The following is a 25232-nucleotide window of genomic DNA, read 5'->3' as shown; positions in this document are numbered from 1 at the left end:
GAGCAAGAAAAGAACGGAGGGAGGGCAGCCCAACCCATTGCTGTCGAGTCAATTCCAATTCATAGCGACCCTACAGGACAGAGTAGACCTGCCCTGTAGGGTTTCCAAGGCTGTCATTGTTATGGAAGCAGACTGCCACGCCTTTCTCCCATGGGGTGGCTGGTGGGTTCAACCGCTGACCTTTTGGTTAGCAGCCAAGAGCTTAACCACAGTACCACCAGGGCTCCTTAAGCAAAGCCCCTTCCCCAAAGATACTCAGGACGCAGGCGCTGAAGTCCAGGAGAATGATGCTTCCCTGAGAACAAGGCCCAAGGTGGCTATTTCCACCAGGCAGAGGGTGGCCGAGAAAGTAGTGAGACAGCGGAGCCGGCCAGCTTCCACCAGCCTCTTCTCACGCCTCAGAATGTTCTTCTATCTGAACTCACCGTCTTGAAGCCTTTACTTTCTGCATTGACTTACGATGACATCCGGAACGATAATCTCCATAACTGACCAAGTGCTCGAGTCTAGCGAGAATTTGGAGCTGACTTCCGAGCTTGCCTTCCTTTCCTTGAACATCCGTGAGCAGAAACCCAAGGGCTAGTATTGCATTTCAGTAAGACAACTGCAGCTACGGTGATGCCTGCTCCCGTGGTGATAAAGCACCTGACCCAGGTGTTCTCTGCTGAGCTTATTCTTCCCCACTTCACAGCGAGCTGCCTAACAGGTAAAGAAGGCTCAGAGGATAAAGTAATTTACCGGCTGAGTCAGGACTCAAACTCCAAGCCCTCTATGCCAATGCCCCCTGAGCCAGTACAAACAGCAGTACCTGTACAGGGTCGCTGAAGAGACGATAAGGATTGAAAAGAAAGACCTTTCCTTATCAATCTTAAGCCTTTAACAGTTCTAACTAGTTTATCCACATTTCCTGCTATCCCACTGTCCCATAATTTCAGACAGGTCACAAGTTACCTAAAACAGCAAGATTAGCATGAAATAAAGGTGAGTGGAGAGAAGGCAGACAGGGACATGAACTAGAGGCAAGAGTGGGGCTCAAACAAAAATGCATACAGTCAACAACCTCTGCGTTTGCCCACAGGAAGGGGCACACATTTTGCTCTTTAGTTGCCAGTAGAACAAGAAACTCAGTCTTAAACAGATGAGTAAAACCACTGCTGAGGACAAACATTAGTGGTCCTAAAACTAGGACAAGACAAGAACTTCTCCTCAGGATCCCTAAAGAATGGCAATCTCAACAAGCTTCCCACTGACCTTGTGTATCAAAGAAGACCAAGGGGCAACATATTAAAGGGCAGTTCGGTAAACACAATTTCCACAAGGGCCATCACAACATCATCCTGGTACATACCTCTCTGCAGGTCTGATTTAACCCCGGGGTGACCTTAATCACCAGCCAAAACTCCACATCAGAACGTGACCATCACCACCTCGCACACCCTGCTCTCAAGTCTGCTGCACGAGACTCTGAATCTCTCAACTAACTAGAACAGCTCTTCCTTGAACTTACCACCTTCCCAGGAGCTCCAGCATCCCTCTGTCCCTACCCCAGCCCCACCAGAAACAAAAGTATGGTAGACATCCACCAGAGGTGTAGAGCACAGTGGTTGTGCTCTTGGGCTCTGAAGTCAAGTGGCCTGGGCTCAAATTTTGGCTCAGCCACTTACTGAGAGTATGATTTGGAGCCATTAACGTCACTTATCTCTGCCTCAATAAATAAAGGATATTAAGAATGCCTACCTGCTAGGGCTCCTGTGAAGAGTAAATGAGATGATACAATCCCCGACAAATATTTCTTGAGTCCTACTATGTGCTACACCCTGTTCTAGGTCTTTGGGATACACCAGGGACCAAACCTGACAAAGACCCCTTGCCCTGTGGGCTTACATTCTAACAGTGCATATAGTTAATAAACGTTAACTATGACAACACTTTTGAGAAGGAGGTCATGGTGGTAACAGGAAACGTCTTTATTTCAATCAATCAAGTAACTCATGAGGACCTAGGCTACCCAGATGGCATTAGATACCAGTGGATGTTGAGAGGGAGAGATATTAAGGCATGGTTGATGCCCTCATAAAGTTTATAATCCTGGCAAGGGGATAAAATATAAGGAAAAAAATTAGCACAAAGAAGGCATACTATAAGCAAATGATAAATTGATGGTGATGGTGGAGAGCCAGGTGTTAAGAACATGGGGAGCGGACCCCAAGTGGCATGGGAAAGTCACATGATGGCAGACAGGCATGCCTTGGCAAGGGAAACACCACTGGGAGCTTCCCAGCATCCATTTCCTCTTCTTCTTCCATGCCAACAGAACTCTGATTTTGTTCAAGTATCTTCTCCTCCCTCCATGAACTGGCAAAGGTGACCTCATTCTTTGCTTCTGGTGGAGGTAGAGGATTGTGACCAGGGCTTTGAACTGGTTCATTCCAGTTTGAACCCCTGCTGAGAATTTGCATTTCCACACCAGATATACTGAATCAGAATCTACATTTTAATGAGATCCCCAGGTGATTCTTATGTATATGTACATTCTTATGTGTACATAAGAATCACCTGGGGTCTTGTTACATTTTAACAGAATGTAACATATGTATACATAACGTATACATAAGAATCTGGCCCATGCTGACCCTTCTGCCTGGAGCCCTTCTGCCCACCCACCTCTGCACCTGCCACTTTTCTTTCAGGACTCCATTTACACATTAGTTCTCCTAAGTAGAATCCCCTGACTCCTGAGTCTGTGCTAAGTGCTTCTGATATGGGCCACCAGAGCATCTGTCCTTCACCATCATAACACACAGCAAGTGTGTGTAATTTTCTGTTTACTTGGTGTTGAATAAATATGAAGTCTAGTAAAAGCTTTGGCAAGATTATGGGCCAGCATAGAAATTTAATTTGTGACTTTGGGAATTGGCTCATTTGACTTGCAATCATTCTATTTGAGTGGTACACAGTTGCCCGTGTGGCTGTGAAACACTCCTTATTGTTAATGAATAGAAACTAACGTGGCAAGCTTTCACTGTCTTCAGTAATTTGAAAAAACATAATGGCTATCCTCAAAGCCAGAGGAACCACTCCTGCAATCAATCAATTCTATTTTGACATTTCTTCCTTCTTTTCACCATCCTCTCTCAAAGCAAACAAGGAAACACGAAGCCAGAGACCTAAGTCACAGTGAAACTGAACCACCCACACTAGAGCTGTTACAAGCTGACCACACAGTTACGTCAGAATTCTCCCCAAGTCCCTGAAATCCTCTTACTTGTTACACTCATAAATGCTGGCCACCCGCTGTGTGCCACGTCCTGTGCTACGTTCTGTGGACGCTTTTCATGACAATACCATGTTATCAGTGTCTGACTAGACAATGTACCCAGCACTGGGGGAGAGCCGGGCAGACTCAATGAAGGCAGGACATTTCCAAGTAGAAGCGAGCAGCCTGTGCACGCTTATGAACTAAAACAAAAAAAGCAGTTTCCATCCAGTCAACTCCAACTCATGGCAACAACCCTATGCGCGTCAGAGTGGAACTGTGCTCCATAGAGTTTTCAATGGCTGATTTTTCAAAAGTAGATCACGAGGCATTTCTTCTGAGGCACCTCTGGATGAAGCCAAATTTCCAACCTTTCGGTTAGCAGCCAAGCACCTTAAACCGTCTGCCCCACCCAGGGACTCCTGCACAGTTGTAAGGATCTGAAAATACAATTATATTTGGGGAACTTCAAAAAGGTCTGTGTGGCTGGAACCAGCACACATGGAGGCCAGGTAACAGACTAGAGCTAGAAAAGCAGCTGGTGGTGGAGTATGAAGGATCTCATTGGAAGAGGCTGCACGGGCCTGGCTCACTATTATTTACTCCCCATTGCTAACGCCACGTTGTCTCATGATCTTGCTTCTCCAGTCCCTACAAAAAGGTTTAAGATCAACCAATGTTCCTCCGGAGGGTAGAAAACAAGTGATAATGATCTAAGAATGAAAAACCAAACAAAGCATCCATCCTGTGACGAGAGTAAGCAGGATGTCGCCAGATAATCCCCAAAGATGTCACCAGAGAACCTCTAAGAATACCAGTGGAAGGTTAACTCATCTGAGACATCATCACCTCAAGGGGAAACTACCACAAAAGATCCATAATCCTGTCCCTATAAAAGACTTCAGCCGATCTCCAGTGGGAGAGATGGGTTTTTTGGAGGAATCTATTCCCCTCCGTCTCCTATGTATCGATATATAGTAAACATCTTGCTGCTCACCTCACCCCTGTCTCAGAATTGGCTATTGTGGCAGGCGGCTCCAGTCCGCGTTATGGCAGTAACACTGAGCCATTTCAAGGAATGGTTTGGTTTAATAAATAGCCAAAAAAGACATTGTGGTCATTGAAAAAGTAAAGCACATTGTGTTCTATAATGTTTGTTGTTTTCAGACTGACTGCTAACTCCATGTACCCTCTAGGTTTTGTCTTCGTTAACTAGTGTTGCTGTAACAGAAATACCACAAGTGGGTGGCTTTAACAAAGAGAAATTTATTCTCTCATAGTTTAGGAGGCTGAAAGTCCAAATTCAGGGTGCTAGCTCCAGGGGAAGGTATTCTATCTCTATAGGTTCTGGGGGAAGATCCTTGCATCAATCTTCCCCTGGTCTAGGAGCTTCTCAGCACAGGGACCCCGTCTCCAAAGGATGCGCTCCCCTCCTAGTTCTTCACTCTTGGTGGTAGGAAGTCTCCCGTTTCTCTAGTCACTTTTCTCTTATATATCAAAAGAGATTGACTCAAGATACAACCTAATCTGGTAGATTGAGTCCTGCCTCATTAACATAACTGCCTCTAATCCTGCCTCATTAACATCATAGAGGTAGGATTTACAACACGCAGATTAATCACATCAGATGACAAAATGTTGGACAATCACACAATACTGGGAATCATGGACTAGGCAAGTTGACACACATTTTTGGGGGAACAATTCAATCCGTAACACACCCTCTCCTTCTCCCCTCACCCAGATATGTGGGAGGAATGGAAAAGGATTCTTCTTTTGTAGAGCCCTCTGGCAGACCATCCCAGAGAAAAATTGATAGATTAGTTCATGGTTTTTCTTGAATTTGAGACGTAACCCTCTGTTCTCCACTTGGATGTGTTCTCTCTACACCAAGATCTTCTAAGACAGGAATAACATCCTTTCGGTCTTGTTTGGGGAGCTGCCTATGAAGCTGTCCTTGTTACCACAGTGGAAAATGGGATCTTACAGCGGCCCTGATGGCAGCTGCCTCTGAGAACCCATCTTCCGGGTGTGGTGGGATTTGAACAAGAAATAGGGGATTGGATCTTGTGAAGCTAACCAGTGGTGCTGATGTCATGTTATTTTTCTTCTGAGAAATCGGAAACCCTTTCTGTTGCTATTGTATTTTAAAAAGTTGGTGCTTATTTTTTTGGTAGTCGGTATAAAAAAGATTATTTTCTTACAGTTTAGGAGGCTAGAAGTGTGAATTCAGGGCACCAGCTCTAGGGAAAGGTTCTCTCCGTCTGCTCTGGAGGAAGGTCCTGGTATCTTTGAGATTCTGCTCCTGCGAGATCTTCATGTGGCTTGGCATCTCTCTTCCTCCATCTTGCTCTTCTCACTTGCTTAATCTCTTTCATATGTCAAAAGAGATTGACTCAAAATACATCCTACACTAATCCTGCCTCATTAACGTAACAAAGACAACCCATTCCCAAATGGGATTATAACCACAGGCATACAGGTTAGGATTTACAACACATATTCTGGGGGGATATAATTCAAACCATAACAGGGTTCTAGAGATTTCTCATCCTGTAGACTGAACATCAGGTGAAGAAACAGTCCTACTTTATGCCCGAAATTGAAATCTGAGGCCTAAATTTTCCACTTTAAATACTTTGTTATTCAAATATGTAAACAGAAGGTCTCGGACCAAGCCACCAAAATGCTACAGCCACAGTAAGAGAAATGTAACAAAGCTGTAAGGATCAGAGCAGAAGGGCTCAAAGGTCAGCAAAATGGAATTGGCAGCTACAGACTGCAGACTATTCCCTAGGCTCTTGGTCCACGTGACTGTCTAAAAGCAGGAAGATCCTCGTTCACCTCTCCTAATAAGCGGTTAACACCTACATCTGGGGATACATGATGGCCTCAAGAAAACTTTGTTTCAATTATTTCATTTAAAAGTCCCCATTCTCCCAAGACCAGATATTTATTCAAAACATAACTGCCGAAGTCCTTGCTGGCAAGGACTGGATAAAACAGATGTTCATCTAGTGTGCTTATTGACATTTTTTTGTGTGTGGTTATCCGAAAAGCCCAGTCGAAAATTTACTAAAATTACAATGGGTAATTTGCAATGCGTGAATTTTACTGTATGTAAATTTTACCTCAAAAAAGCTGGTAGGGAGTGAGGACAATGTCCTCTCTTGAGGGGGTCTCAATATACTGTTGTAATAATCATGTTTCTCTGTATGCTCACCTGGAAAGCAGGTAATAACTGCTGCCCCCAGGCAGGTTGTGTGAGAGTGTCTATGAAATCCCCTGTTCACCTGGCTCAGGGTGAGCGCTCAGAAGACATGATGATCATTGGTGCAGAGACATTAGAAAGACATATTTTCTAAGAAATGTTCAGAGTGTTTTGATGGGTGCGCATTTATAAATATTGTTTCTCTGCCTACAAATCAGGTTTACCTTTTCTCACACCTGTTTTAAGTGTCACATTTTTATGCCCTGTTCCCAATCTCACAGACTAGAAAATAGGGAAGAAACACTGGAATCAGATCAGATAGCTTTCCTGGGAAACTTACGAGTTGTTAGGTGCCGTCCAGTCGGTTCCGACTCATAATGACCCTATGGACGATGGAACAAAACACTGCCTGGTCCTGCGCCATCCTCACAATCATTGGCTATGTTTAAGTTCATTGTTGCAGCCACGGTGTCACTCCATCTTGTTGAGGGTCTTCCTCTTTTCCACTGACCTTCTACTTTACCAAGCATGATGTCCTTCTCCAGGGACTGGTTCCTCTGGCTCACATACTTTGGACGTGTTATCAAAAGTCTCACCATTCTGGCTCCTAAGGAGAATTCTGGCTGTACTTCTTCCAAGACAGATTTGTTGGTTCTTCTATCAGTCCATGGTATATGTTCAATATTCTTTGCCAACACCATATTTCAAAGGCGTCAATTCTTCTTTGGTCTTCCTTATTCATTGTCCCGCTTTTGCAAGTATATGAGGCGATTGAAAATACCATGCCTTGGATCAGGCGCACCTTAGTCCTCAAAGTGACATAGTTGCTTTTTAACAGTTTAAAGAGGTCTTTTGTGGTAGATTTGCCTAATGTAATATGTCATTTGATTTCTTGACTGCTGCTTTCATGGGCATTGATTGTAGATCCAGGTACAATGAAATCCTTGACAACTTCCATCTTTTCTCTGTTTATCATGATGTTGTTTTTTGGTCCAGTTGTGAGGATTTCACTACCACCAAGAAATAAGAGCCAGGAGTGTTGTGTGTCCTTTGGACCTGGGATCCCTGTGCTGAGAAACTCCTGGAACCAGGAGACCGAGAGAGAGAGCTGTAACACTGAAGAAGGCGAGAAGTGGTGGCAGAGAAATGGCGGTAGCAGAGGCAGAAGACCGGCAGAAGATGGCGCGGTGGGATTCCCAGCCCACAGAGCGAGAAAGCTGAGCACCTTGAGGCAGGAGGCTTACTGGCGGAGTAGGGTGCCTCTGGACACTTGGTGAAGCTAGATTTACCAAACCACAGAGCTACAGCAGAGCGCCTTTGGACCAAGGCTTACTGGCAGAGTGGGGTGCCTCGGGGCACTTATCAACAGAGCTAAAAGAACTTTGTAACACCCCCCAAGCAGGGCAGAAGCTGAGAGCCCACAGAGAGGTGTGCCTGTGAGCACGGCTGTGAAGAGGCTATCCTGATCAAAAACCTGTATTCTAAGTGTTCCTGTACCAGAACTGTAACCTGTTACTTCCCTGATAAACCCCATAACGGTGAGTGTAGTCTGTGAGTTGTGTGGCCATTGCAACGAATTATCGAACCCAGCAGAGAAGTAGAGCGTACCATAGGAGGGACGGTTGGTGTCAGAATTGGTAAAAAGGTTGGAGGAAGGAGGCATGTCTGACCTCCGCCTCATAGGAGCCATCCTTGGGCTGTTAATCTTGACTCTCCCTTCCCCTTGTGAAGTTAGACGAGGAGGTCAGGCTCCTCCACCACTATAGACCACTGTAAACCAAGGCTATTTTATCTCTGCCAACACTGGTATTCATAACTTGCTGCTAGACTCAAGGATGCAAATATCATCTCATACCCCTCCTGTATCACTCACAGTTCCTACTATGCTGCTAAAACCAAAGTAGGAGCCGTATGTATACTAGGAGATTAACTGGGTAAAGTAAGAATATCCTTTACAAGAAGAATTCCATCTGTTGATAGACTTATACAAGAAAATGACCTTCCTAAAGAATAACCTGGAAGTCTGTCAGTGTAAAAATGGTCCCAGCCTATGCAGAGAAATTGGAACCCTTGTACATTGCTGGTGGAGATGTAAAATAGTACAGCTACTGTGTAAAACAGTCTGGCAGTTCCTTGAAAAGTTAGACGTAGAATTACCATACGACCCCATAATTCCACTCCTAGGTATGTACCCAAAACAAGTAAAAACAGGTACTCAAACAAACACATGGACATGCATGTTCATAGCAGCACTGTTCACGAAAGCCCAAAGGTGGAGACAATTGAAATACCCATCAACAGATAAATGAATAAACAAAATGTGGTATAACCATACAATGGAATATTACTCAGCTGTAAAAAGGAATGAAGGTCTGATACATGCTACAGCATGGATAAAGCCTGAAAACGTTACAATAAGTGAAAGCAGCCAGACACAAAAGGTCACATATCATATGAGTCCATTTATATGAAATATCCAGAAGAGGAAAATCCAGAGAGATCGAAACCAGATTAAGGAGTTGCCAGGGACTGGCTAATGGGTCGGGGTTTCCATTTGGGGTGATGAAAAAGTGCTGGAACTAGGTAGTGCTGATAGTTGTCCAACATTGTGGATGTAAGTAACGCCAGTGAACTGTGCACTTCGAAATTGCTACACTAGTACATTTTATGTTATGTATATTTTGCCACACACACACACAAGTGGTCCCAGCCATCACAATGAGATAAGCTGCAGAGGTTGGGGGGATGCAGCGGTCAGGAGCATGTAGGTCTGGTCCCACACTTTTCATGCATAAGATGCTCTCTGTTCCTATTTTTCCAGGATATGACATCCTGTTTTCTTGCCCAGCACATCTGGGCAGATGTTACATTTTGGCCCTAGAGCATAAGTGTTTTCATTCTCCCCACCGTCTTTCAGAAATATAATTTCAGCTGTGTTATTTCTCTTTGAAGTTGCAGACATCACGCACCGCCCTGCTCACTGACTCCAGAAACATACAATAGGTTTAATTTTCCCCATGTTTTGGTCAAAACGGAGACTCAGGGAAGTAAAGTATCACACAGCAATTAAGCAGTACTGCCATGGTTAACTAAGCTCTCTGGCTCCAACCCTAATTGTCTTTCCACCATAAAGGTTAGGCAATAAAAGAGGGAAACATGAGCTTAGGAGCTAGGTAGATCTAGGTTCAAGTTCATTATTGCCACCTGCTATTTGTGGTTCATTGAGCTAACTGCTTACATTAAACGGTGATTGAAGAGCAATCTTGCAGGGTGGGCATGACAGTTCCATGATAAATGCAGAGGAGAGCCCAGGCACAGTGCAGGAGCAGAGCCCAAAGCAGGAGCTCAGGAAGTGGCAGCTCTCTCCTCTTGCCATAGTCAATTTTGAATTCACTAAGACATTTTCTATGGCCTAGCTTATGGTTTATCCTCAAGAATGTCCCACGTGCTCTTTTTTTTTGTAACAGCTTTATTGAGAAATAATTCACCTACCATAAAATTCACTTTAAGGTATACAACTCAGTGGTTTTTAGTATACTTACACAGTTGTGCATCCATCACCACTGTTCCCAGAACATTTTCATCAGCCCGAAAAGAAACCTGGTACCCATTAGCAGTCGCTTCACATCCCCTGTCTCCCTAGCTCTTGACAATCATTAATCTACTCTCTATCTCTATGGATTTGCCTATCTGGATATTTTATATAAATGGAGTCATGCAATACATGGCCTTTTGTGTATCGCTTCTTTCACTTAGCTTAATGTTTTCAAGGTTCATTGATGTTGTAGCATAGATTCAGTGTTTTTATAGCTGAATAGTATTCCATTGTATGGATATACTATATTTTATTTATCCATTTATCAGTTGATGGACATTTGGGTTGTTTTACTTTTTGGCTATTATAAGTAATGCTGCTATGAACATTCAGGTACCAGTTTTTGTGTAAACATATGTTTTTAATTCTCTTGTAAATATACCTAGTCGATAAGTTACTGGGTACAACGTTGACTAGAAGTTGCAAGAATCTTGCTCCTGATCTAAGAAATCATTCAGTCTTTCACCTTTATGTATGACATTAGCTGTGGGTTTTTTAAAAATGCCCTTTACCAGGCTAAGGAAATCTGATATTCCTAGTTTGATATTCCTTCTATTCCTAATTTGTTGAGGGTTTTTAACATGAAAAGGTACTGGATTTAGTGTTTTTTCTGTATCTACTGAGACGGTCATGTGGTTTTTGTTGTTTGTTTTCTTCATATGATGTATTATAGCTGATTTTCTATGTTAAATAAACTTTGCATTAAAATCCCACTTTATTCTGTTGTATAATCCCATTTATCTATTGCTATATTCAGTTTGCTAGTATTTTGTTGAGGAAATTGCTTCTATATTCACAAGGGTTATTGGTCTGTAGTTTTCTTTTCTTGTGATGTCTTTGTCTAGTTTTGGTCAGGGTAATACTGGCCTCAGAGAATGAGTTAGAAAGTGTCTCCTGCTTTTCTGTTTTTTTAGAAGAGTTTGTGAAGGCTTGGCATTTTTCCTTAAAAGTCTGATAGAATTCACTCATGAAGTCATCTGGTCCTTTTCGTTGTGGGAACTGTTCGATTACTGATTCAATCTTCTTTACTTGTTATAGGACTATTCAGATTTTCTATTTCTTCTTCAGTCAGTTTCAGTAGTTTGTGTCTTTCTAGGGACTTGTCCTTTTCATCTAGGTTATCTAATTTACCGGCATACAATTATTCATAGTATTCCCTTACAATCCTTTTTCATTTCTGTAAGGTCAGTAGTAATGTCCCCACTTCCATTTTTATTTTAGTAATTTGAGTCCTCTCCCTCTCTTTTATTGGTCAGTCTAGCTAAAGATTTGTCTATTTTTCTTATCGTTTTAAAAAACCAACTTTTGGTTTCATTGATTTCCTTTATTTTTTTCCACCCTAGTCTTTATTATTTCCTTCTGCTTACTCTGTATTTAATTCTCTTTCTAGTTTCTGAAGGTGGAAGGTTAGGTTATTGATTTGAGATCTTTTTTGATGTAGGCATTTATAGCTGTAATTTTCTAAGAAATGCTTTACTTGTACCCCATGACTTTTGGTATGTCGTGATTCCACATGACCTTGAAAAGAACTTATATTCTGTTTTTGTTGCATGGAATGTTTTACAGATGTCAGTTAAGTCCAGGTGGCTGATAGTGGTGTTCAAATTCTTCTAAAACCTTACTAATTTTCTGTCTAGTTCTATAAATGATTGAGATATTAATTTCTTCAGTAATAACTGTTAAATTATTTCTCCTTTCAATTATGCTAGTTTTTGCTACATATATTTGGAAGCTCTGTTATTAGGCACATGTACACTTATAATTGTTATATGTTCCTGAAGTATTGATCATTTTATCATAATGAAATATCCTTCTTTGTCTCTGGTAATGTTTCTTGTCTGAAAGTTTATTTTGTCTAATATTTATATAGCCACTCCATGGTTACTATGTAAGATATACATTTTTCCATCCCTTTACTTTTCCATCCCTGACACGATTTGCATTGGGGGGGTTGAAAACTCACACTAGAGGAGTTGTTGTCAGAGAAAGTAGTACACTGTAGGTTTTTCCCATTAGTTTCCAACCAATTTGCTACTTTTACTGACAACTCCTCTGGTTGTGTTTTCACCACAACCCCCATTCCAAATCATGTCAGCCTCCTTCATTAGCAAGGCTCCAGCAAAACTACAGTGACCAATGGGGAAGGGGTTTGGAGCAGACTCAGGCAAGAAGAACTTAAAACTCCTGCTATTCTTATTTTATTTTTTCCTTTCTAGAGCCCTGAAATGGCTGCTTTTACAATGTTGTCTTATATTTGTTTTTTTGGAAGAAGATTTGTCAAACTCTTTCTTCTACCATAGTAGCCCTGGTGCACAGTGGTTAAGACCTCAGTTGCTAACCAAAAGGTTGGCAGTTCGAATCCACCAGCTGCTCCCTATGGAAACCCTATGGGGTGGTTCTACTCTGTCTTACAGGGTTGCTATGAGTTGGAATCGACTCGACAGCACTGGGTTTCGTTTTTGGTTCTTTATTCTACCATAGTGGGTAGTCCTCTAACCATGCACATTTCACTACATGTATGTACCTAAATGACAGTGGAAGTTATGTTCACCATGCACCAGCGTTTTAGAGACAGGTAACCTAGGATCTAAATGAAAATGCCATCTGAATCTACCCCCATTTTCTTTCTTAGGAAGGCAGTTTATATTAAGGTTTATATTGCAGTGAATTAAAAAATTTCTATGCAAGGGAAAGATTTTTAATTTTTGGTTCACTCATTTCTAATCACCATCTACATGCTAAGCAAATAATCTGAGAAGTTGACTATATGAAGAAGAAAGTGGCATCAGGATTGGAGGAAGACTCATTAACAACCTGCAATATGCAGACAACACAACCTTGCTTGCTAAAAGTGAAGAGGACTCGAAGCACTTACTGATGAAGAGGGTCAGTGAAAAAGAAGACCACCCTCAATGAGATGAATTGACACAGTGGTTGCAACAATGGGCTCAAACGTAGCAATGATTATGAGGATGGCCCAGGACCTGGAAGTGTTTTGTTCTGTTGTACATAGGGTCACTACGCGTTTGAACTGATTCAGTGGTACTGAACAACAAAAACATTTCTAGTATAACAAGATTTCAGTTTAACATCAAACTTAACAGGAGCCCTAGCCTAACTGAAGCCGCTGGTTTCCCACCTGGGGCTGCCTCCACATCTAAGGAGCAGGTGTACACTTTTGGGGGTGGGTGCAGATGTAAGATAGGGTTATCAACTTCAAGCATGATTCCAGGAAGAGCCCACTCTTCAAACCCTTCCAATGGAGAGAATTCCCCTAGTAGACAGTACAGAACTTTCACTCCAGATGGTCCAAGTAAGTGAAAATCTAGAAGAGAAAGGTCAGCAGCTCACTGGCCTGCGTGACGCCGCACTGTTAGATGGGGCTCGTGGGAGAATCACAGGGAGGTGTGTCCTGTGTGAGATGAACTCAGCTGGTGCAAATGGAGAGGGTAGCTCGCAGGCTGTGCAGGGAATCTGAGACCTGGATGACACCACCAGATTAACAGTAAGCTTCCTAAATCAGAAGATGTAAAAACCAATATAAACGTTTTAGACAGTCCTGCAAGTGGAGGGAGGGGTGATAGTAACATGAAATAATCTAAAAAGAAACAGGTTGGTATACGCCAGCTAAATTCTGGGAAAGAGAAGGTGGTTCTCTTGTTACTTTGAATTTCAGATATCTGTGGTGCTATTATATAATATTGTATGTTTGGCTTTTTAGGCAAATGTAGCACTGTCAGGGGGTCAGAAAGTAGGCTGACCTTTGATTTATGGATCAAAATTATTCAGGTGTATCAAACTTCACTTTGCACACGGTGTTGAGTTAAAACTTATTGTCAACTTTTTCTTCAGCATGAGCTTCAGGAATATTAGATTTATCTTCTAATGAAGATAAAAAGCTACGTGGCCTTAAAAAAAAAATTACTGGACTTAAAAAACAGTTTAAAATGTCTAATACCATAAGTTAAAAAGCCAAACAAAACTAGGTTACTTATCACTATCAAAACAGGCAGTAAAAAATTATTAAAGGATAAAGAAAAATTTTATGAAGAAAAAAACACTAAGTCTGACACCCTTACGTATTCTTATTTTCATTAAAAAACAGTATTCCACCAGTTCTAGCCAGAGAGGACTGTTTTGTAGATTTAAGCTGTGCAATAATCACTGTCTATGAAGCCACAGGTCACTGGACACCTACAAAATTCACAGGTTGGAAGATGTTTTTTCCATGAAATAAAAATTTCTCGCAACAGCAGACACATAGACCAATGGACTAGAATTGAGAACCCAGACATAAATCCACCCACCTACAGGCAGCTGATACTTGACAAAGGCCAAAGTCCATTCAATGGGGAAAAGACAGTCTCTGCAACAAAAGGTGCTGGTAAAACTGGATGTCCATCTTTAAAAAAAATTAACCGGGACTCATACCTTACACCATGCACAAAACTAACACAAAATAGATCAAAGACGTAAATATGAAACCTAAAACTATAAAGCTCATGGAAGAAAAAATAGGGACAATGCTAAGGGCCTTAATATATATGGCATAAATAGAAAGCCAAATAAAAGCAAAAATGCACAAACAGCAGAAGATGAACTAGATAAATGGGATCTCCTAAAAATTAAACACTTACGCTCATCAAAAGACTTCTCCAAAAAAGGACAAAAAGAGAACCTACAGACTAGAAAAAAAAATTGGTTATGACATATCCAGCAAGGGTCTAATCTCTAAAATCTATAGAAAACTTTGACACCTCAACAATAAAAAGACAAACAACCCAGTTAAAAAATGGGCAAAGGATATGAACAGACACTTCACCAAAAAAGACATTCAGACAGCTAACAGACACATGAAGAAATGCTCATGATCATTAGCCATTTCCCACTCACTGCCTTTGAGTTGATTCTAATTCATAGTGACCCTATAGGACAGAGTAGAACTGCCCTATAGGGTTTCCAAGGCTGAAATCTTTACAGAAGCAGACTTCCCATCTTTCTCCCATGGAGCGGCCAGTGGGTTTGAACCACTGACCTTTCAGTTAGCAGCCAAGTGCTTTAACCACTGCATCACCAGGGCTTCTTCATTAGCCGTTAAAGATATACAAATCAAAACTATAATGAGATGCCATCTCACCCTGACATTACTGGCACTAATCAAAAAAACAGAAAATAACATTGGAGAGGTTGCAAGGAGACTGGAACTCCTTTACTCTGCTGGTGGGAATGTAAAATGATACAACCACTTTGGAAAACAGTATGATGCCTCCCTGAAAAGTTAGAAATAGAAATACCATACGACTGAGCGATTCCACTTCTAGGTATATACCCTAAGGAAATAAGAGCCATCACATGAATAGACACATGCACACCAATGTTCATTGCCGCACTATTCACAGTAGCAAAAAGATGGAAACCACCTAAGTGCCCGTCAACAGAAGAATGGATTAACAAACTGTGGTACATACACACAATGGAATACTATGCAACGATAAAGAATAATGATAAATCCATAAAACATCTCACAACATGGATGAATTTGGAGGACATTATGCTGAGTTCAATAAGTCAATTACAAAAGGACAAATATTGTATGCTACCACTATTATAAAGAAACAAGAAAAGGTTTACACACAGGAAAAACAAAAAAGAAAACTTTGATGGTTACCAGGGATGGGAGGGCGGAATTATTAACTGATAGAAGACGTGTTAATTTTGGTGAATGGGAAAGCAATACATAACATGGGGTAGTCAGCAAAACATGACCAAGGCATGGTAGGACACTGAGAGGAATATAAGAACAAAGGACAACAACAGTAAGTACTATACCAGAGACATTCCTGTAACAAGAGGATCAACAAACACTAAATCATGAATGGATACACAGGGAGATAAATATGCGAAGAGGTGTGAGAGGACATAAGGGAATACTCCTGCCTGTAGATGTAGGTTTGGTGGTGGATATTTCTACATACCTAACTGTAGATGATGCTTATATATCAATATAGATGATAAAGCACACAAGGGCCACAGTCAGGGTGACTTCTTAGTCATAACCAAATACACCACAGGACCAAGTTCCCAGGTTCAAAGGCAAAGGACCGTAGACTCAGGGGACATCTACGTCAATTGGCACAACATAGTTCATAAAGACAAAGTTCTGCTTCCTACTTTGGCGAGTAGGGTCTGGGGTCTTAAAAACTTGCAAGCAGCCATCTAAGATACATCTACTGGTCTTGTCTCATCCAGAGCAAAAGAGAATTAAGAAAACCAAAGACCCAAGGGAGTAATTAGTCCAAAGGACTAATGGACCACATGAACCACAGCCTACATGACACTGAGACTGGGAGAACTAAATAGTGCCTGGCTACCACTACCAACCGCTCTGACTGGGATCACAACAGAGGGTCCCGGATAGAGCAGGAGAAAAGCTGCAGAACAAAAAATCAAATTCACAAAAAAGACCAGACTTACTGGTCTGACAAAGACTGGAGGAACCCCCCCAAGACTATGTCCCCAAGATACCCTTCTGAACTGGAACAGAAGCCATTCCCGTAGACCCCCTTTCAGCCAAACCATAGACAGGCCCATAAAATAAACAATAACACTGGAGAGGAACATGCTTCTTAGAACAATCAATTACATGAGATCAAAAACATCTGCCCAAAAGCAAAGATGAAAAGGCAAGAAGGGACAGAAAACCAGGATGAAAGGAAATGGAGAACCTAGGATGGAAACGGGGAGAATGCTGACACGTTGTAAGGAATGATATCAATGTCACTGAACACTTTATGTACAAACTATTAAGTGCGAAACTAATTTGCTCTGTAAACTTTCACCTAAAGCACAATACAAAAAAAAAAAAAAAGACAACTTCTCAACTTGTTGAATCTGTTTGACACAGCTGCTCATTAGCTTCTTGCTGTGTGCCACTGAGTCAATTTTGACTTGTAGTGACACTATAGGACACAGTAGAATTGCCCCATAGCGTTTCCAATGCCGTAATCTTTACGAAGGCAGACTGCCACATCTTTCTTCTGTGGAGCAGCTGGTAGGCTCAGACTATCAACCTTTTGGTTAGCAGCTGAGCGCTTAACCACTGTGCAACCAGCACTCCTTGCTCATTAGCTAGGACTTGTCAAATGTGGAAGATGGAGAAGTTCATGGAGGAAATAAGAGCCACAGGCATAAAAAAGAGCAACAACTCTTGTTTCTGTCAAAGTTCAAAGCAGTTGAAGCCGGGGGTCTCCATTCCGTCTCCTTCTCAGCCTTCAGACACTTGATTTTGTTCGTAGCAGCACCTTTTGTTCACAGACATCTGTGAACGTGAAATAATGTCACTGCGTCTATCGCACTTATACAACCTTACATCCAAATATTTTATTCTCACATCTCTTGGAAATAAAAAATATACTGACTGAAGGAATCTCTCTAAACTTGGTGCCGTCGAGTCGGTTCCAACTCATGGCGACCCTCTGTGTTACAGAGTATAACTACTCCATAGGGTTATCTAGGCTATAATCTTTACAGAAGCAGATCTCCAGGTCTTTCTTCCACGGTGCTGCTGCATGGGTTTGAACTGCCAACCATGAGATTAGCAGTCAAGCCCAAACTGCCTGCACCACCCAGGAACCTTTAGGTAATCTCTGTCGTTGTTGCTATTGTTGTGGTTAGGTGCTGTCGAGTCGGTTCTGACTCATAGCAACCCCATGCACAACACAACGAAACACTGCCTGGCCCTGTGCCATCCTCAAGATTATTGCTAAGCTTGAGCCCATTGTTGCAGCCATTGTGTCACTCCATCTTCTTGAGGGTCCTCCTCTGTTCGCTGACTCTCTACGTTACCAAGCATGATGTCCTTCTCCAGGGACTGGTTCCTCCCGACAACATGTCCAAAGTACATGAGACGAAGTCTCGCCATCCTTGCTTCTAAGGAGCTTTCTAGTTGTACTTCTTCCAAGATAGATTTGTTCATTCTTTTGGCAGTCCATGGTATAGTCAATATTCTTCGCCAACACCACAATCCAAAGGCTTCAATTCTCCTTCCGTCTTCCATATTTATCTAGGTAATCTCCAGATTAGACTAAATCAAAGTTTAAGTGATTGAACTGAAGGACACTAGTGAGAAATTTATTAATAAGTAAAACAGACAAACAGACAAAAATAGAATCATAAGAAATAGAAGTGAAGAGACATGGAGGACAGGCTGATGGGCTTGTGCATATTTCCCACAGGTACTACAGAGGAGAGTAAGAAATTGTGGAGACGCAAAATTTGAAAAGAAACTAGCTGATAATTTTCAAGAATTGAAGAAAGACATGAATCCTAACATCAAAAGTACATTCCAAGTATCAAGCAGGGTAAATAAAATACACCCACGGCTAGATATATCATAACGAAACTGCCGAACATCATGGAAAAGAAAAATCATAAAAACTCAGGGAGAGTAAGAAAATTATAAAACTAACAACAAAACCACAAGTGGACGGACAGCAGAGTCTTTGTCAGCTACAATACATGCCAGATGTTAAAAATCTTGAAAAATGTCGATCTGGATATCTGTAGCCAGGTAAACTCTCCTTTAAAATAAAGGACAAAACAAAGACAATTTTGGACATACAATGACTAAAAGAGATTTCCCCCCAACAGACCCTTGCCAAAAGAAATATTAAATGGTATATCTGAGCTAACGGACACATTAACTCACAAGGAAGACATAGGACGTTACCAAAAAAAAAAAAAAAATAGCGAGGAGTGAAACTGCTAGCATATGCAAGAATTTTTAATTAAACTTTGTGTATAAAATAAAATAACAGCTAATTTGCCTTCTAAAAGAAAAAGTAAAATACATTACTCCAGTTTAATCATGAGAAAAACATCAGACAAATCCCACTACAGGGACATTCTAGCTGGTAAGTATGCCTTAAACCTGTCTGAGTCATCAAAGACAAGGAAAGTGAGACAACTTCACAGCCAAGAGGAGCCAAAGGAGACCTGACACCTAAATGTAATGTGGTGTCTTGGATGGGATCCTGGAACAGAAAAAAGACAGTAGGTAAAAACTAAGAAAATCTGAATAAAGCGTAGATTTTAGTTAATAATTACGTGTCAATACTGGTTTATTAGTTGTAACAAATGTACCATACCGATATAAGATATTAATAGTAAGAGATCACTATCCATCTGTCAGTTTGTTGTACTGTGGTGGCTTGTGTTGTTGCTATGAAGCTGGAAGCTATGCCACCAGTATGTCAAATACCAGCAGGGTCACCCATGGTGGACAGGTTTCAGTGGAACTTTCAGGCTAAGACAGACTAGGAACAAAGGCCTGGCAATCTACTTTCTATAATTAGCCAATGAAAATCTTATGGATCACAACAGAATGTTGTCAGGTTGCTTGCTTTGGACACACCATCAGGAAGGATCAATCTCTAGAAGAGGACATCATATTTGGTGAACAAGAGGGCCAACAAAGGCGTGGGAGACCCTCGGTGAGATGGAATGTTACAATGGCTGCAGCAACGGACTTCAACACGCCTGTGATGGTGAGGATGATGCAGGACTGGACAATGTTTTGTTCTGTTGCACACAAAGTCACCATGACTCAAAGTCGACTCTACAGCAGATAACAACCACAGTAAGAGAAACTAGGTGAGGAGCCAATGGGGACTCTCTCTAATATCTTTGCAATTGCTCTGTAAATCTAAAACTGTTTTAAAATATAAAGTTTCTTTTTAAAAAAAGATGGTTAAAAACATTCTGGAAATTTTAAAATGCACTCCAAATAGCGCATGTGTTAAGGACAAAATCATAATAAAAATCTGAAAACATTTGGAACTGAATGGAAAAAGTAACTCATATTAAAACTTCTCGGGTACAGCTAAAGGAACACTTCAAGGCTAATTGATGCCTTAAACTCATTGGTCTGTTAAGTTGGCAAATGAAAGAGCTGATTTCTCAACTCTGAATAAACTCAAAGAAAGTAGAGGAAAATAATAGATACAGCAAAATTAGAAAATGAATGAAATACGTGAATTTCTATAAATGAAACAGAAACTAAATAATATAGATCAATAAAACCTGTAAGGTAGAATTCTAGAAACACTGATTAAGGAAAACAACAAACGAGACAAAATTACATGTAGAGCAGAGATTTAAAAACTAAGAAAATACTACAGCTAAATATGTGGCAATAAATTTTTAAAATGTATATAGAATGGACAATTCCAGAAAAACAGAACTGACACACAGGACTCACAAAAAATGGAAAACCTGAATAAAATATACTAACTGTTAAAAGACTAAATTGCTTCTCAAATGTTTTCTCCCATAAAAAATACCATCCCCAGACCATTTTTTGAAGGGTTTTACAAACTTTAAACAAAAGATAATCCTTCTCCTACACACTGATCAGAGAATAGAAAAAGAGGGAAATGTACCCAGCTTATTTTATAAGAATTATATACTCTTGATAAAATTGGGCACAGAGTATAAGAAAACTTCACTTCTAAACAGAGATACAAAAATACTAAACGAAGTATTAGTATATACAGACAACTACTGGAATAAGAGAGGTCAGCAAGATTACTGGATATAAAATACAAAAATCAATAATATTCTTTTAACAATCATAACTCATTAGAAAATGTGATAGAAAAAGATCCCTTTCACAATGGTAACAAAAACCCTCAGTTATGGAGAAAATGATAAAATGTTATTGAAGGACGTAAAAGAATAAGTGTAGAGTGATTTACTGTATTTGTGAACGGGAAAATTCACTACAGCACTTCTCTTAAAATTAATCTATCAGTTCAATACAATTCCAATCAAAATACCAACAGGACTTTTCATGGAACTCAAAAATCTGACCCTAAAATTCTTATGGAAGGTTAAAAAAAAAAAAAAAAAACTCAAGAACTCCCAAAACAATTGTGAAAAAGAATAAGTTGAGAAGTTTGCACAGCACATATCAAGACGTACGATAAAGCTCTAGGAATTAAGACAGTGTGGCACATATACATAGACTCGCAACGTGACAGAGAGAACACTAGCCATCAGAAGAAGAGGATGGAATCTTCAGTAAATGGTGCTGAGAAAACTGGATGTCCATGTGTTGTTGCTGGTTGTCACTGAGTCAGATCCAACTCATGATGATGCCATGTGTGCAGAGTAGAACTGCTCCATAGGGTTTTCAGAGCTGTGACCTTTGGGAAGCAGATCATTATATAAAAAGAAATAAAATTAGTCCACTACCTCATATTACACATAAAAAATAAATTGCAGATGGATTAAGGATCTAAAGGTGAAGAGCAAATTTTAAAACTATGAAAAGGGAACATGAAAGAACTTCTTCATGACCTTAAAATAGGATAAAATTTCTTATATAAAACACTAAAAAATAACCTCTTACAAATTATGAAGAAGATTGAGAAAATTGGCCAAAATAAAAGCTTCTGAAATGCAAGACACTGTAAGGAAAAACAATAATGGGAAGAAACACCTATGTGGGTGCCTACAATGTGCCAGGTACTATTCTCTGTGCTTTATACAGATGAACTCATTTAATCTTATTGAGTAGATCCTATTTTTCATTTTGTAGGTGGTAAAACTATGGCACATAAAGGTTAAGTAACTTGCCTAGGTCACACAGCTAGAAAATAAACCCAATGTAAAGATAAAACAGGTTGGGAGAAGACACATTTGTCACTCATACAACTGGCAAAAGATTAGTATCCAGAATATATAAAGAGCATCTACAATAAAGACCAAAACCCAATTTAAAAAAGTGAGCAAAGGAAACAGACAAATAATAACACAAGGAAACGTGCATGGTCAATAGAAGAGGTCTTAAACCTTTTCACTGAGATAAATGAAATACAAATGATGAGAATATTTCATGCCTATTAGACTGGGAAAAAATTCACAAGCCTGACAATATCAGATGCTAGTTAGGATCTTGAGGAAGGGGAACTCTCATAAACCGCTGGTGAGAGTGGAAATTGTTACAAAATCCCTGGAAAGCAATTTGGTAATAGAAAAAATGAAGATTCACATCCCTTGAAACTCATTCCATTTCTAGGGGAATTCATCCACATGGAACCAAACAGAGGATATCTAAGAATTTTTTTCATTATGAAATTAACTTAAATGTCCATTAGAAACAAAATAGACAAGTAAATCATAATATATTCATACAATGGAATACCTTACAGAAATGAAAGATTTACATAAAAGAACATGGATAACCATATAACCCCGCAATCCCAATCCTAGGTATATCCCCAGAATAGTGAAGGCAGGAACACAAACAGGAACCTGTACACCAATGTTCTCTGTGCACTTTTCACAACAGCCGAAAGGTAGAAACAGCCGAAATGTCCATCAACAGATCAATGGATAAACAAAATGTGGTATAGACATACAATGGAATACTACTCAGCCATGAAGAGAAATAAATCCTGATGCATGCCACAACATGGATGAACCTTGAAAACATCATGCTGAGCAAAATCAGTCAGTCACAAAAGGACAAATATTGTATGATATTACTTAAATAAGCAAATATATAGAAACCAAAGATTATTAGTGGTTACCAAGGGTGGGAGGAAAGGGGAAAGGGGGAGTTTTTGCTTAAGAGGGCATTGAGTTTCTGTTAATGGTGATGGAATGATTTGGAAAAGGATAGCAATGGTTACACAAGTTGAAGAATGTAATCAATGTCACTGAATTGTACATTAGAAATTGTTGAGGACTTCTGGGCAACATGGCACTATAGTCAGAAGCACCGTGCCATCCCTCCGCAGCAAAGATCAGAAAAACTAAGTCAAACAGAGTCACACATCAATCCTGAAACCCTGTGCATCAAATGAAGAGATAAAGAACTCAGCCAGGCGCTGAATGGAATAAGAAACTGACCGAGAACAGCGAGCGAGGAGAGATACATGCAGAGGTCCCCTATCAGCTACCGCAGCACGAATCTGCCATCTTGGACTCCTTTCAGAGATCAGCGAACAGGGAGTAAGAGAAAGCAGCTTCATGGAGCTTCCAGCAGGAGACAGAACAACCGGTAACCAGCGATATAGGCTTTCCCACCCCCCACTCTTCTTAACCCCCACTTCGCCTACTCTGCTTCCCGCAGCCACAGTCTCTTAGCCAGGAGGCACCCCAGTGTTGCATGGATTCCACCCGCCTGCACTCGCTGGCTCCCTGAGTGCCTTTTGTTGGCTGCTGGTGTTGCTTTTTTCCACTTCTTTGGATTCCTTCCTTACCTCTCACCACCTCCCCCTCCTTTCTCTCAAGTGCCTGGCTTCATGTGCCATCTTTGCTTCTTCATGAAAGGCTGCGAAACACCGCTTGACTATGAAACTGCTTCCTGGCCCGTGCCGCCATGCTGGTGGACCCCTGGGGCTTTTTTGTTTGTTTGTTTGCTCTCATTTGTTCTGTTTTGATTTGTTTGTTTGTTTTCTTTCTTTTCTTGGCTAGGAAGCCCCTTCTGGCTGGGCAGTACCGTGAGGCTTGGCAGCCACTCCCTTACTCTGCGCAGACACGCAGGGACATCCCTGGGAACATTTATTTTTTCTTGTTTTTTGGCTTTTGCTTTGTTTTGTCTTTGGTTTTTTTTTTTGTTGTTGTTGTTGTCTCTTTGCTTTGTTTTCTTCTCTCTCTTATTCCCTTTTTGTCTCTCTTCATTTCCAGTTTCTTGATTTAGTCATTTTTTTTCTTTTACCCTTTTTCTTTTTTTTTTTTTCATTTTTGTTTTCCTCATTTCTCAGTCTCTCATCTCTCCACTCCAATAGCAAGCTCCCTTAGCACTCTTTTTTGTTTGTGTGTATGTTTTTGGCTCCTGTTCCTCTCTGCTCTCTCTCGTCTTTCCCATACCCATCTTAGCTCCACACATCACAGTCTACACCCTCCTTCCTTCCTACCTGCACTGTGCACTGAACATCACACTCCCATGCAGCACAGGCACAGCCTACTGAAAGCTGCCCTGCACTGATTCCTAGTCCACACTGTCAGCCCTGGTACATGCCACAAACAACCCATCCCAGCAACTCCCCTTCAGCTGGACCTGCCCTGCTGTACCATAACTGAGTGACTGACCCTGCGCATTGGAGAAGGAGGTGAAAAGTATCGTGCCTACAGACGAGCAACAAAAAAGAATGCACAGCCCACCTGCTCAGACCTAACCAAATAAAACAAAAAAGCAGGATGAAACAAACAAATCTACAATCAATAAACGAGGAAAATAACCACTGAATGCCCCAAAGATGCAGACAATATCAAAATATTTACAAAAACAGGACAGGATGGTTCCAGTAGGCGTCCAAAATAAAACACCAGATGACCTTCCAGTAGAAGAAAAGGCACTAAACCTAACTGATAGGGAATTAAAATCTCTAATATTCAGAATTATCCAAGAGTTTAAGCAAAAAACACACAAAAATGAGGAAAAACTAGACAAATTCATGGAAGAGGCAGATAAATTCATGGAAAATACAGACAAAAAAAGGAAGAATTCAAGAAAATAATACAAGAACAAATGCCAAAATAAATTCACCACTAGAAAACATACAAAAACAATGATTAGAAATCCAAAAGATAAACAACAAGATTTCAGAAACAGACAGTGTCATAGAAGGGCTGAGGAGCAGGTTTGAAACGATGGAAGACAAGATCAGCGAAATTGAAGACAAACACTTGGATACAACTCTGTTTGAGGAAAAATCAGAAAAAAGAACAAAGAAAAATGAAGAAACCCTGAGAATTATGTGGGATACAATCAAAAGCAAAAATCTACAAGTGATCGGAGTTCCAGAACAGGGGGAGAAAACAGAGAGGATCACTGAAGAATTGCTGACAGAAAACTTCCCCGATATCATAAAAGATGAAAAGCTGGCCATCCAAGAAGCTCAACGAACCGCATATAGGAAAGACCCTAAAAGAAAAATCACCAAGACATATCGTAATCACACTCTCTAAAACCAAAGACAAACAAAGAATACTGACAGCAGCTCAAAAAACAAACAAAAAGTCACATACAGACGGGAAACAAGACTAAGCTCAGATTATTTGTCAGAAACCATGCAGGCAAGAAGGCAATGGGATGACATATATAAAACCTTGAAAGAAAAAAATTGCCAGCCAAGAATAATATATCCTGCAAAATTCTC

Source organism: Trichechus manatus, unplaced genomic scaffold, assembly GCF_000243295.1.
Source record: "Trichechus manatus latirostris isolate Lorelei unplaced genomic scaffold, TriManLat1.0 scaffold00153, whole genome shotgun sequence".
NCBI lineage: Eukaryota > Metazoa > Chordata > Mammalia > Sirenia > Trichechidae > Trichechus > Trichechus manatus.
Note: the sequence above shows the minus strand (reverse complement) of the source record.